The sequence below is a fragment of the Catharus ustulatus genome, chromosome 1, assembly GCF_009819885.2.
Source record: "Catharus ustulatus isolate bCatUst1 chromosome 1, bCatUst1.pri.v2, whole genome shotgun sequence".
Classification (NCBI taxonomy): domain Eukaryota; kingdom Metazoa; phylum Chordata; class Aves; order Passeriformes; family Turdidae; genus Catharus; species Catharus ustulatus.
In genome coordinates this window covers 132,771,197-132,785,136 of record NC_046221.1, presented here as the reverse complement: position 1 = coordinate 132,785,136, position 13,940 = coordinate 132,771,197, and the positions used below count along the sequence as shown (strand labels likewise).

At 37.1% G+C, this 13,940-nt stretch overlaps 1 protein-coding gene across 2 annotated transcripts in view; it reads right to left on the bottom strand.

The window, feature by feature from the left end:
• Positions 1–13,940, bottom strand: part of RALYL (RALY RNA binding protein like) — a 381,123-nt gene that overhangs the window by 269,660 nt on the left and 97,523 nt on the right. The window lies entirely within an intron of this gene.

Genomic DNA, 13,940 nt, shown 5'->3' with positions numbered 1-13,940 from the left:
TCTGCATATCCATGAGGCAACTGCTACAGAAATAACAAGTACTAAAAAAAACCTTAAAAATATTGTATACCAATACACAACATCTTCCCAAGCTGCTGACCAAACACTCTTCCCTACGCAGACTTGCCCAAACAAAGCTTTCCTCCTTCTAGCTGGGAATATGAGAATGAACAGAGTGACAGGATAAAGTACACGGAAGTAAACTAGCATGGAGAATTTTGCAATGTAATGAGACATATCATAGCAAGAAAGGATAAAAGCATGAGAATAAAACCATTGACAATGGGTTGCTACCCAAAGTACAAAATAAGCTACATGTTCTTTCTCACTGTATGAGCTATGCTGGTATCCAACCCACAGGATGCTGCCCTTGCTTTATTCTGGTCATAGAGCTCCCAGAGTTGTTTCTCAGCCATCTTATTCAGGCTGTACATACCCAGAAAGAAACCAAAACAAAAACCTAAGAAACCTAAAAAAAACCTCCAAAGAAACAAAAAAACCCCAAAACAAAACCAAAATACCAAACCAAACAAAAAAAGACACCGAAAAAAGGAAAAAAACACCCACCACCCAAAAAGAAAACAAACAAACAAACAAACATACAGACAAAAAACCAAACCAAAACCCCTAAAACCAAACAAAAAAAATCCACCTTTTTTTTTTTTTTCTTTATTATGTGTCATCTTAAAACAAATCTTAAAACCCCTTGAATTCTTCAGCCTACTGGTATCCTTCTGTCTGGGGTTACTACAACCATTATACTCCATCAAACACTTCACAGAACTAGAGACTAGAATTAATAAATGGACATAACTATAATCTCACATTTTAGTATATATTTTATATTTTCTCCTGATGAAGTCATTATTCTTGTCAGAGTAAACCAGCATTTGGTGCTAGATAATTTAAGATAGATTTAAATTCATGAAGCTATATACCAACTGATGGAAAAAAGATGGGTACTTACAAGTGAAGATAATGTATGCTGTTTGCACAGTATGAGTGTAATTTTTGACATGAACCACCTAACTAGATCTGTATAATATAACATATAAGTAGCAATCAAAAAGGAATTTTATGAACAGGGTACTGGAATCCAGTCACCAAGCATGAATAAGTGTGGAAAAATTTCCTATGACATTTGATAGCTAGATTTTGTTGTATTTTATGTAGGTTAAAATGACATACAACCAAGAAAAAAAATCTAACTAATAATTAGAGATACAAAAAGTATTAAGGAATTATTACTTAGCACCCCAGGGTTTGAAAAATTCCAACACAGGTTTATCCTGTAAATTACAGTAATTTCACGATTACAAGCCGCACTGTTTTGACTAAAATTTTGCTCCCACCCCGGAAACGCAGCTTACACTCAGGGGCAGCTAATATGTGAATAATTTTCTGACATTTCCAACCCCAGAAGTGCAAACCGAGGTGCCGAATTGAGCAACTGCCGGTAAAACCTGGCTTTTCAGGATTGTTACAAATTGGTTACTCTGTTTTGCGGCAGGTGGAGCCAGCTCATTGCCGGTAGTTCGGGGGGGAGGGAAGGCGGGGCAAGGCGGGGGACTCCCTCCTTCAGGCAGTGCAGCCCGGGGGAGAGATGGGGGGCCCTGTGCTGCTATCCCCACGGCCGGGGGGGAAGGCGTGGAGCTCCCTCCTGCTGGCCCCATGGCCTGGGGGGAAGGCGGGGGGTTCCCGTCCTTGCCTACCACCGCCGCCGCAGGAGCAGGCAGGCTCTGTCCCCACCTGCCGCAGGAGTGGGGGTGCTCCTTCCCCTCCTGCCACCGCGGGTGCCAGCATGTTCCATCCCCACCTCCCACCACCGCCGCAGGTGCCGGCGGGCTCCATGCCCCCGTGCCGCTGCGGGGCAGCGCCTGTCCGGGGCGAGCGAGCCCAGCGGCAGGGGCGGCCGGCCCCAAGCGGCCCCGCCAAGCGGCAGTGCTGAGATGGGCCACCTGGCCCTGTTGGCAGCCCCGAGCAGGCTGAGCTGCCAGTAAAACCCTCCCAATCCCGCGATTCTTTTACTATTTGGCAACTTTGTTGCATGCAGGTCCTCACTGCGAACGACAGAGCAGTTTATAATTGGGTGCAGCTTGTGTATGGACAAAGAACGAAATGTTGCCGACACCCAGAGACGCGGTTTATAGTCAGTGCGGCTTGTAATTGTGAAATTACTGTAATTGTTAATCACATATTCTGAACCTAATTTTGTTAAGATTACGTAGATGAAAAAAAAACTATATATTATTCACTTAATGAAAATTACATCCACTTAAAGTTTTTTCAAATCAGTTCCACGATTTTTAAACATTAGAAAGTCATTTGAGTGAATCAAAATTAGTAGTTTTTATAATGTGAGACTGAAAGATATAGTAAAATAAAAAAGCTCATAATTTTTACCCTTTCATCAGCTGGAGTTACTGCTGTTTAATTTTCAAGAAACAGATTCACAATACTGTGTTTTTCACATATACACACATATGCATATGTATATAAGTGGGAAAACTTAGAAACCAATCCTTTGTTTCATGTGGCTCAAGTCCCTTCAAAATGTTGCTTTGGTTCTGTTGTCTTTCACTTTGGAAAGAAAACCCTGCACTAAACACACTATCCTGTGCAGGCTTTTAAAAAATACCTGTACAGTGAAGTTATTTACTAAACATTATAATTCCAGTGTATTTATTCAACATATTTCTGATTCAATTTAATTATGAGCTATATTATTTGCTTTATGTGCATGTACACATTGCTACTCGTGAAACTACAGTCCAGCATCTTTTTCCTTGCAATTTCATCTTTACTGAGTACCTGACCTATTTTCATTAATCTAAATTTCCTCTCTGTGAGGCACACCACAGGAAAACATATCAACAAATGAAAGGGAGCTCTCATAATCTACAGTTACCAAAACTGAAATTCCTGGCCTATTTTTGAGACAGGTGAAGTGTTTGATTCTCTCTGTAGTCCTGTATTCAGCAAGAGGCTGAATCTGTATGTACTTAGCATAATGATTTGTGTCATTCAAGTGTTTCAAAAAGATGAAAAAGTTTTCTCTAAGAATGACTTTGATTCAGCAGTAGAATGATACATGTTATTATATAGCAAGAACATGGCTAGGTGGAATTGATTAAAATATATTGTCAAGTCTGCTTTAAATAAATATTTTTAAAATAGATTTTATGTTATAAAAGTAGCTACATAATATTAAAAATGTCTTCAGAAATTCCACCTAAAGTAGTATAGGTCAAGTGCTTCTGCCCTAGTTACACATATTAAAAAATTTCATTTTTAAGTAACTACAACTTTGGAAATGCCAACATAGTACATTTTATATGCATCTAGACCATTGATATTGAAGTAGGCATAGTGTTCTGGCAAAATGTCAGTGTTCTCCAACAGGATTTAAGCACTGCCTTGAACTCCAAGCTAATTAGAACACAAAACTTTCCATTCCTAGTGGAGTGAGGGATGATATTTTATATCTGATTAAAGAAGGTATGTATCCAGTGTCTGTATATGCATGTTTGTACACATGTGTGTATATTTGTGGCAGCATATAAATCTTCAGTTTATGTACTTTTAGTTGGAATTTCAGCTGGCATTTGATGAAAAAATAGATTCTTCAGGTAAAAGCATTTTTTGAAATTTTTTTTGAAAGCAGTGGTGTAGCCAGCTCCAACACTCGATTGGGCTATGTACACTGTATTTTAAAACATCTTTAAAAAAAAAATATTGATGCTAGAGAAAAATAATCAAGACCATAAAAAAATCTTAAAGGTAAGGTATATTTTATTCTGATTTAAATTATTGCTTAACATTGGGAATTTAAATTCACCCTGTAAAATAAACCCCTTAAGATGATGAAGACACCTAGCAAGTTAATCCTTGGGCTCATAATGGTCCTATGTCCCACTTTAGCAGCTGTCTAGAAAAGAAGCAGCTCAACTCCAAAGACAGCTCCGCTCACAAGACCCTACAGGCATGGGAGGGCACAGCTCCGAGCCTATGGACCCCCCTGACAGTGCCTACTACACAGAGTAATTGTGCATCCAGCACCACTCCCACGGAGCTCCCAGAAACACAGCAGAAGGAAGTCAGAGAAACTCAGTATTACCGTGCTGTCCCCGAAGCTGAAGCAGCCAGAGGAGGGACACATCAGAAATGCTTATTTCACAAATGTTGAGACTTCAGGGATTGGAATCTGTAAATTTTATACATTGGAATATGCTACTCAGGGAAGTGAGGGATTCATCCCTGGGAACACACAAAAGACATGGATGTGGCACTCGGGATATGGTTCAGAGGAGAACACAGAAGGGTTGGGTTAACTGTTGGACTCGATGATAACAGAGGTTTTTCCAATTTAAATCATTCAAGGATTCTATGATTGCAGCAAGGTCAAATTGTTTTGGATGTGAGTGATGCATCTTGTACATGTTCAGCCCAAAGCTTAATGTGAAAATCTTGTAAGTTCTGTTGTAATTACATAAAAGCTATCTGAAGAGATCTGAAATTGTAATAAGTCAAATGAGTGCCAAGTTGAAAATTGGGATATCTATATTTGTTTGAATTTGGAGGAATAAAAGTATTTTGAGTAAAATGGGACATAGCACTCATCATATTTCTCAATTTATTGTAAGACTAGCTTATTGTACTGACTCTAGATTTTGTATTCTTAAAAAAAATTATGAATCAGAGAAGAGGGCTAGGCACAAAATCGTCAGTAAATTAGGAATAAATTGCTAGAAAATAATTAAATTTCTCTATCCTTTTGTTTGAAGTTCTGCTATTAGAATTTTACTGACATTTATTGAATAATGTATCATTGAGGAAAGGAAAAATAGAATTTGTAAGAACTGGAGAAAGGAGAAGGGATTTCCTTTAGACAACAGTTTAACATGACAGAATATTAGAGCCCTTACCTGTCAATATTTAACACAGACCTTTATTAAAACAAATTTCATTTTCTCAATGACAACACGCAGAACTGAATTCTTCCCAAATGAATGACACAGGCACTTCTGTAAAAATAACTAATTGGAACATAATTATTCATGGTGGTACTGAAAGTGATACAGAAACTGTCACTTCAAGTTTGTAAACTGTCAATCTACATTAAGTTTTTTAAAAATTGCAATAAAAAAATTAACACTTTATAATTAAGATTTTTGAATCATCAGTGGTCAGACTCTTGAAGAACATGGCTGCAGTAACAGTCCATTAAGAAAGGCAAACTGCAGAAAGCAGATTTTTTTTTTCCACAGGCATTACATGAACAGTTTCTGCTGTGTTGTGTTATTATGCAAAAAACCTTTAAAATAATCCTTTGGGATTTTTCCTGGGGAAAAAAAAGTCTTACAAATAATTATTTTTTATTAATAATTTTTGGAATATATCTTCTCAGATTTTAGAGACTTTTGCCATACATGTCAATTTTACTAGTGAAAAATGTTTTGTCGTCTCCATGTAGACAATTCCTATGAGTTACCTCTGTGCACGTCCAGCCGGTTGTTGCCTGCTTTCTTTTTTTTTTTCAGATTGAGTAACAGCCTTTTAAATTTGGCAGAGCTATAGTAAGTGCTTTGGTTTAAACTTTGCTAATTTGTGTGAAATAGCAGGTAGTGTATTTAGGGTTAGCAAAGATAATCATTCAAGGATGAATGTAGTGCCCAAAAGCACAGATTCTTTCTTCAGGCTACCATGGTGCAGCAACATTAGACCTTCCAAATCATTGTGGGATTCGGATAGTTTTTGCTTTGTGTCAGACAGTTTGAGTTTTGAGATACTAGTACAGATCCATGTTTGTGATTTGGAACTTGGAGTAAGGAAGGAGAAAGCAGGAGGAAAAACTCCTCTCTGTCAGTCACTAGTTTATTATGAAGTCTTTTGCAAAAAACCTTGTGGCATGTGAACTTCCTGTGTTCCCTCATTGGGTCCTCGAATTCATACCAGGACTGCCCACACTTCAACTTTTGAACACTAAAGCACCTTGTCCTCAGTCAATTATATTATTGGCAAAGTTGTTGTGTGGGAAATCATGCCAAGTATTACACAACATTTTTACCTCAAGTGCATCAAGCCTTTTAAATCTCTCCTTTAATGTACCCTTCACTTAGAAAAAATTGGTTTAGAATCAAGTTCTACTTTTAAAATATTATTGTTCTATAGAAAATTATTACAAGCTATTGGCAAACTGATACTGATGTTTAACTACACTTTTGAAGACCTTCCTAAACCCCTAATAACAAAATCACAGTAAGACTACAGCATTTTTTTCCATAAATGAAAGCTTTTTCACAATTAATAAATTGCTTTATTATTCACACTACTGAATATGTGTTGTCTTGGGTTCCCACAAATATGTTCTGAATACATAGTTATACATAGTTATCTTCTACAACAGTTACCCTATTGAAATCAATGCAGGCCAGAAGCAGCAAAATGTATACTGTCAGAAACTCCAAACCTAAAAGGTTACTAGGTATGAGGTCCAAGGGAAAAAAAAAAAAGTTTTGCTACGGCTGATATAATCTATCAAGGGTCCCTTATGCACAAGAAGTGTAAGCACAAACTTCAAACTTTAAACAAGTTTAAGCTGTTTGCATCTGTAAAACAGCATTTAAGGTACCATCACAAGTCCAACAAAAGCAGAAAGAAACAGAGATGTTAACAAAAATATTCATGAGAATGAAAAATGCCAACAGAGAACAAATATTAGTATTGTGGGTTTGGCACATCAGGAATTCTGCAGGCAAATCTCTAGCCGTGACACTATGACAAATACTGCATAGCTGAAGACTTGTTCAGATGTGGAGCTTCAATGGAGCTGCCAGTCCTAAGAGACTGTAATGTTTTAGAGCTACCCTGATCTATACGTGGTCAGAACCACCTTGGACTGCAGCAGTGGGCCAGCTCTCCCCAGCACTTCCACTCAGATGTGTGCCTTCTGAAAATGACCATGTCCCTTTGTTTTAAGGGGAACTTTTCCATTCACAAGGATGCTTTCAGAAAGTCACAATGGTCATTTGAAAGTGGGCATTTGTTTTCCTGCCATAATCACCTGAGAAATTTCTCAGGTTTCCTTAAAATCCTGTTTATCTAGGTATGTTTTTCCTCAAAAAAAGCATTATAACAGAACACAACTGAATATAGACATTCAGAAATGTGCAGCCTGTTTTTCATTCAGACATTATAGATTTTGTTTTTCAGTCTTAGGGTAATACCATCTATATTATGCAAATAAGTATTGTATTGAAAATCGTATTACACTATATTCTTGTGTCCTCAGCATGACTAAGTTATCACAAAATGTAACTTCTCATTATTAAATATGCAACACCATCTGAAATTTGACAGAACCCAATGGAAAAACTCAAATGAGTCTTAACAGCCCTTAAAATCTAACAAATCTTGTAAGATGTAACATTTGTTTGTAAGGAAAAAAGAAAAATTCAAAAGGAAATGTGTGTTTCATTATAAACCACTTCTTGAGACTATTGGTAAGTAACAGGAAAAAGGAGAAAAGTTCATAGGACTGTCTGACCTCAGACAAATACTGACTCATTTTCTGAAGATTATGTACAGCTACTTATCTCAAAAATTTCTTTTATTTTAAAGAAAACCAAATACACTAGTAGAGTCTTTAAATCTTGCTCATAGTTTCATGTTTCCACATTTACATGTGTCCAATATCCAAAAAAAATCGTTTTGAAATCACTACATAATATGTAATAGTAGCTGGAGTTGCTACTGATATTTCTAGGCACTACTGAGAAGCAGAGACTTTGTAGATTACTTTATCCAAGTTATTTGTGCACTTGCTGGGGGAAAACAATTTAAAAAGGAAGAGAGACTAAGTAGTAAAATAGGTGCTAAAGGCTACTATTATGGACTGTTGAAGTTTATGTTTGCTAATTAAAGTGCAGAAGAGATAAGATGATGTGTAAGTATTCCCAATGTGACAGTGAATTTGGTTAGGCACCAAGGATGATTTATCCTTTGAAAAAGCACCTCTTGGTTTTGCTTGTTCTGTGACAGGGATTGAGGGATGGGCAAGCAGGGAGCATCTGAGAAGAGTCTTTTTACAAGTCACAATATTCGCTCTACTGACAACGCTTCTTTTACCACCTCAGTTTTAGAGAGACTTCTCCATTTGAAACTACTGACTTTAGTGAGTTATGTCTTTAACTCCATCAATAGTTCATATTTAATAAGAATTCCTGGAAAGTACTTATGTCTGTAGTCAGTTCTCCCTTTGTTACTAGTGTTCTAATCTTCCTCCTAATACATTACTTTTCCCCAAAAGACCTGAAACTAATAAAAAAGGGGAAAAGGGGATTGGAGAAGTCATTCAAAACTTACTTTTATTTTAAGAGCTGAAAGTTTTGCAGTACCAGCTATTATCACTTTTCTAAAACTTTATTTTAAAAAGTAGTCATGGACTCGGGTTCATCAGTATTGGCAATATTGTTGCCGGATTAAGTCAGAGGCCTGTAACCCTACACATCAGTGGGCTTTATTTTCCTAGCTCTTTTAGGTACATTTTCTTGGCCCAATTGAGTTGGAGGTTAGCACTGCAGATCTGTAAGTATTGTATAAGAGCCTTAACTATTATTATCTCTAATGATGCTACCACCATATGGCACAAGCTACTAATTGATAACACCAGCAGTAGTAACATTCAGATTTCAGACTAACAATCTTAAAATAGATTCCTCTTATAATTCTTGCTAGAAAGGGTTATATACAGAATTTATGTAACACTTCACTTGTCTAGATATTTTGTGGTCTTTCTAGAGAACATTTTTCTGTTGTCTTGCTTAGCTCTCATTTGATACAACCTGCGTGCAACTTCACTCCTACTTGAGAAAGTCATCACAGCAGCATCAGAGGAATGCAGAATTATGCAAAAGGGAAAAAGTATTCTAATTCTCTCCTGAGAAGACCAAGGATATTTAATTACGCTCAAGTATTACATTTGGGGAATGGACTATTTTGGGGAGTTTTGTTTAGTTTTGTTTGTAAGTTTTGTTTAATCTAAGAATGAACAGTAATTTACTTTCTCCTGAATTCCCCAAGGCTATCTGCCCACAAAACTAGAAATTAAGTAATTTCACGATTATAAGCCGCACTTGATTATAAGGTGCACGTTACAATCCAGAATATGATAAAAGGTATCTATTCTATCACCATCTGTTGAGGGTAGGGGCAGTGATCTTTATCTCTGCTGGAGATATTCTGATAATGGGCCATCCATTGAAACCAGGCGGGGCATTGTTCTTTATCTTTTCACAACCCATCCTTCCTCCAGCGAGTCATTTTCTGCTAATGGCCCATTGAGTCCCACTGTGTGACTGATAAAATTACTGCATCCCATTGGAAGTTTCTCCAGCCAGGGGGAAGAGCCCAACATTTCTTACCAAGATAAAAACAGAGGTTTTGGGACACTAAGGGAGCCCCTTTCTCCACTGGACTCCAGAGGAAAACCGGATTTCTCCACATCACCACTGGACCTCTGGAGGGAAACTGCACCTTGTACAGGAGCACTGCTTCAACTGAATCACATCTGTCACTGCAGGAGGATGCAGCCACAATTTAATGGGACTGCTACCAACACCCTGCCTGACGGGGTGTCAGGTTGTACTCTGACTTTGTCAGGGTTTGGAGTTTGTTTCTTTGTAGTACTGCATTTCTATTTTAGTTGCCCTAGAAAACAACTGTTATTTCTAATTCCCATATCTTTGCCTGAGAGCCCCTTGATTTCAAAATTATGATAATTTGGAGGGAGGGTGTTTACATTCTGCATTTCAAAGAGAAGCTCCTGCCTTTCTCAGCAGACACCTGTCCTCCAAACTAAAACAGCAACTTTTTGTTCTTTGTCCATATATAAGCCACACCTGATTATAAGCCGCACTTTTGGGTTTGGACCAAAATTTTAGTCAAAATGGTGCGACTTATAATCGTGAAATTACTGTCCCCTATAAATAAATTAAAAAAAAAAATTTTGATGATATTAGGTAAAATTACTCTGAAGGTCAAGCTCAATTTTCAAATAAAAATCTTCTTTATGAACAAAATACAATCCAACTGAATCTTTAGAAAGCCTTGAATCCAGCACTCTGAAACTGAAATTCTCTAAACTATGTCTATCCATAATTAACTGCTTAGGTGATTATGGAGAGTCATATAAAATCTGTGGCTTTAAAATATGTCATCCTCAAATCTTTAAAATAAACCCACATTGTACAGATATTAAATAGCTGCTTAAGGTACCTATTACCAGGTAAAAACACCAGAACACCTAATTTCCAAGGTCATACAGGAGTACTTTGTAGTTTGAAATTATGAGGCAAGAAACATGACTAGTAAATGCTTACAGAGAAGACTCAATTATGATGAGATCACAGACAAGACATCCTGCCCAGAACAGTCAATATTAAAATATCTCAGGTGATGTAGAACCTTGCTGTGTTATCATCTATTTAATATGTGCTCTGTTTATATTTTTGCACAACTTTTAAAAATAGCAACAATTTTGTTATGTTGCTGATTTACTGAAATTATCTTTAATCATCTACTGAGATACTATTTTTCAGTACCAACATATTGTGTTGGTCTTTTAAATTTTTAACTGACATTACTAGCATAGATTTTAAAACATCGGATTTCTGTTTAATATATATTGAAGTTGCATGTCCTTTTCACTCTGTGTCTCTCTATTTTATTTATCAGAAGTTTAGGAGCAATTTAATGGTAAATAAAAAAATACTCCCTCCTTTTTTCTCCGTCACTTAAAATTCAGATGACTGTCCCATAAAAGTTAGGTTCTTAGAGCTGATGAGGGTTGCCTGAAGTTCAGGATGGGACCATGACCATGGGGCAGGATCTCCACACACACAGGTAGGAAGGACAGCTGGTGAGGAGTGTCTGCTCCTGCAGCCAGGGCTAGAGCAGTGCTGCACCCCAGGACCCCCACGCTGAGCTCCAGCTCCCTGTGTCCCCATCACTAATGCCAAGTCACTCCAGCTCTCCTGCCATCCTCCACCACAGTGCCAGGCACACGAGTACATCCTGAACGCGAGAGGAGGGAGGAGAGCAGATGGATGCAGACAGGGGAGTGCACGGAGACTGTGGGACCATATTGGCTGCAGTCACAACACATCACCAGCCCAACATTCGGCACCATCCCTGCGGGCAGGGGTAAAGGGGAGGGAAGGAGGGAGTTGAGGCCATTCATAAAGGACCCCCACAGGTACCTACAGAAATCTCTTCTCAAGCACAAGCGATGGTGCACAGCAAAGGAGGGCTTGCTGAAAAATGAAGTGGGAGTGACATTATGAAGGGCCTTCAAATGTAGCAATTTAACATCTGATGCAGCACAGGGAAAGCAATATTGTCAAAATGACTGGCTAGCAAAATGTTGTTTGAAGCATGTCAACATAAAAATGACAATTGGGTAACAGTGTTAAAACAGAAAGTTTTGATTTTTTTTTTCTGTATCCAAATTAATTTCAACCCCCCCCTGGATTTTTCATAAAGCAGAAGCATTGAAATATAAACAAAAATAAGGTCATCTAATGAAAGAAACAATTGGCATAATTTGACCAGTTATATTTCACTGCATAATACCATCATTAATTCTAGCAACATTACCAGTGGAACAGGCTGAAATTGCCATTTCCAACAGAAAAAAATATTTTGGAAGACAACCAAACTTATGATGGATGTAGGCAGGCACAAATCCATTTAAGTCAGTGGTGCAGCACTTGTGTCTGTCAACTGTAATAGTCTCCCCTGATATTTCATGAAGTTTATGACAAACAAATTACAATATGGGAAGAAAGGAAAACTTGCTATGTACCACACTGAGATACAGATATGGCACAAGGGTTACTTATCAAAACATGCCTGTTCCGCTTCATACAACTTCAGGCAGAAAAGAGTTCACAGAAAAAAGCTATACTGAGATAATACAGGCATAAAATTCAAAGGTTTTAGAAAATTTAAATGCTAAAGGACGCTCTAAACAACAGATTATTTCACCCTATACTTAAAGTGCCACTCATAGCACTAATTTTAGCCCACAATTATCTCAGACTAGGTATTTGCAATTCTGATACCTATAAAAAAGTTTAGATTAGTCTCTCAAAGACCATTAAGTGATAATTAAGTAGCTTTAAAAATTATATTTGTCCCCAGTAGTATCTAAAATGGTATTTTTTTCCATCTACCTTCAGAAATTTACCTTCTATTTAATGTATCTAATTGCTGAATAAGAAAGAAATTATTCTTTCTTTATAAGAAAGAGTTCTGTATATTGAGTAAGCTTTTCTGAGACATCATGTAATACAAAGAATCTAAATTACTTAACTACCTTTACTTGAATAAAGTTCCACCTGAACATCAGAGAAAATTAACTAATTGTCATAATTTTTTTAGTCTTCTATAGATTATAATTACCGGTAAGATTGGCTTGGTTTCCCAAGCACTTCCACTGATGACCTCAGCTTCTCATTTTCAGGTCTTTTCTCAGATAGATACATTCAACACTGACAGGTTATTTTTCTTCTTGATTTTTCAGAAGACAAAGCAAGCAAAGTTTAATTTTACAGGTTAAAAAGATCCACTGAGTGCTTCCTAATGGAAATATAGTTTGGGCCTCCAATGAATTTTTCCCATCACACCACAGAAGATGGCAATTTTTATCCCCCTGGAAGATTTTCATCCTATTTGCTGTAGTATAACAGTAAAAAAGTGAATGAAAGCCTCATGAGATACATGGAGGCATCTTTTGTTGATAACTAATCTGGGCCGCAAAATGGTTTATAATCTCTTCCCTGACTAAAGGGGAGGAGTCACAGCTCTATAGAAAAAGCTAAGTCAGCAACTGCCTCCTGTAGAAAGTAGCCGCAGGATTTCATTTGAAATACCGAAGAGCTCCCATCTCACATCAAAAGTCTTCCTATATCTATTCTAACAAACAGACTTTGGTTTCCACAGTGCTGACAAAGGAAAAAACCATGCCAGTAATTTTTTTGTTTTGTTTTCACACTGAACTATTTGCAACACAGAAACTGCGACATTTTGATTCATATCGATAGAAAAAGATAGAAAAGAGAAGACAACAAAAACTTGTCCATTGCAGTCATGTACTACTGAATGTGTTCAAAGAAATACTCATAAGGTTGGAATGTTATGCCTTATAAGGCTAAAAATCTGAATGACTTCATACAATTTTTCACTGATGAATAACTTTTTATCGACCAAGTTACTTTAAGGTGCTCAAACAGCACAGAGAATCCCATTCAGCTGAGAAGCTCAATTCCAATTGCAAGGGACAATCTACTCACCTGTAGTGAGTATGTGCTCAGTACATAATTGTTTCATTTATCCTCAAACTCTAGCCCTTGCTATAAAATCTTCTATGATGCATATATTTTTAAATAAATACATTAAAACTTAATACTAGCTGAATTTAGTAACAAGAATGAGGACAAAGCTCATATAGGATGAACTGAATTAAAATATTTAATACATCATATTTATCCTAATATCCAGCTTTTAGAACTTAACGACTGTCAAGTAGTGTAATACTTTTTAGCTGTGGTACAGCATCATAGCAGCAGCAAGGCACCAGTGGACCTGAAGAGACAGATAATCTATTTACTGCTTTCTAATGCTCCCACAGGCATGGAGGTCAATGTTCAGATATATTCAGTTCTACATATCTATCAGATCAGGTGATCAGGCAAAATTCTAAGCAAGGAGAAATACTGTTACAATTAGAAACAAGCAAATGTTAAAATTTGAGACAAAGAGTAAGTAGAAGCCCCTGGTAGAGATAATTGCAATAAGAATTTATAAGATTTGGATGCACCTTTCTGATATATGTTGTATTTCATTATAATCACAGTATTTTCACACTACCCTTAATATAG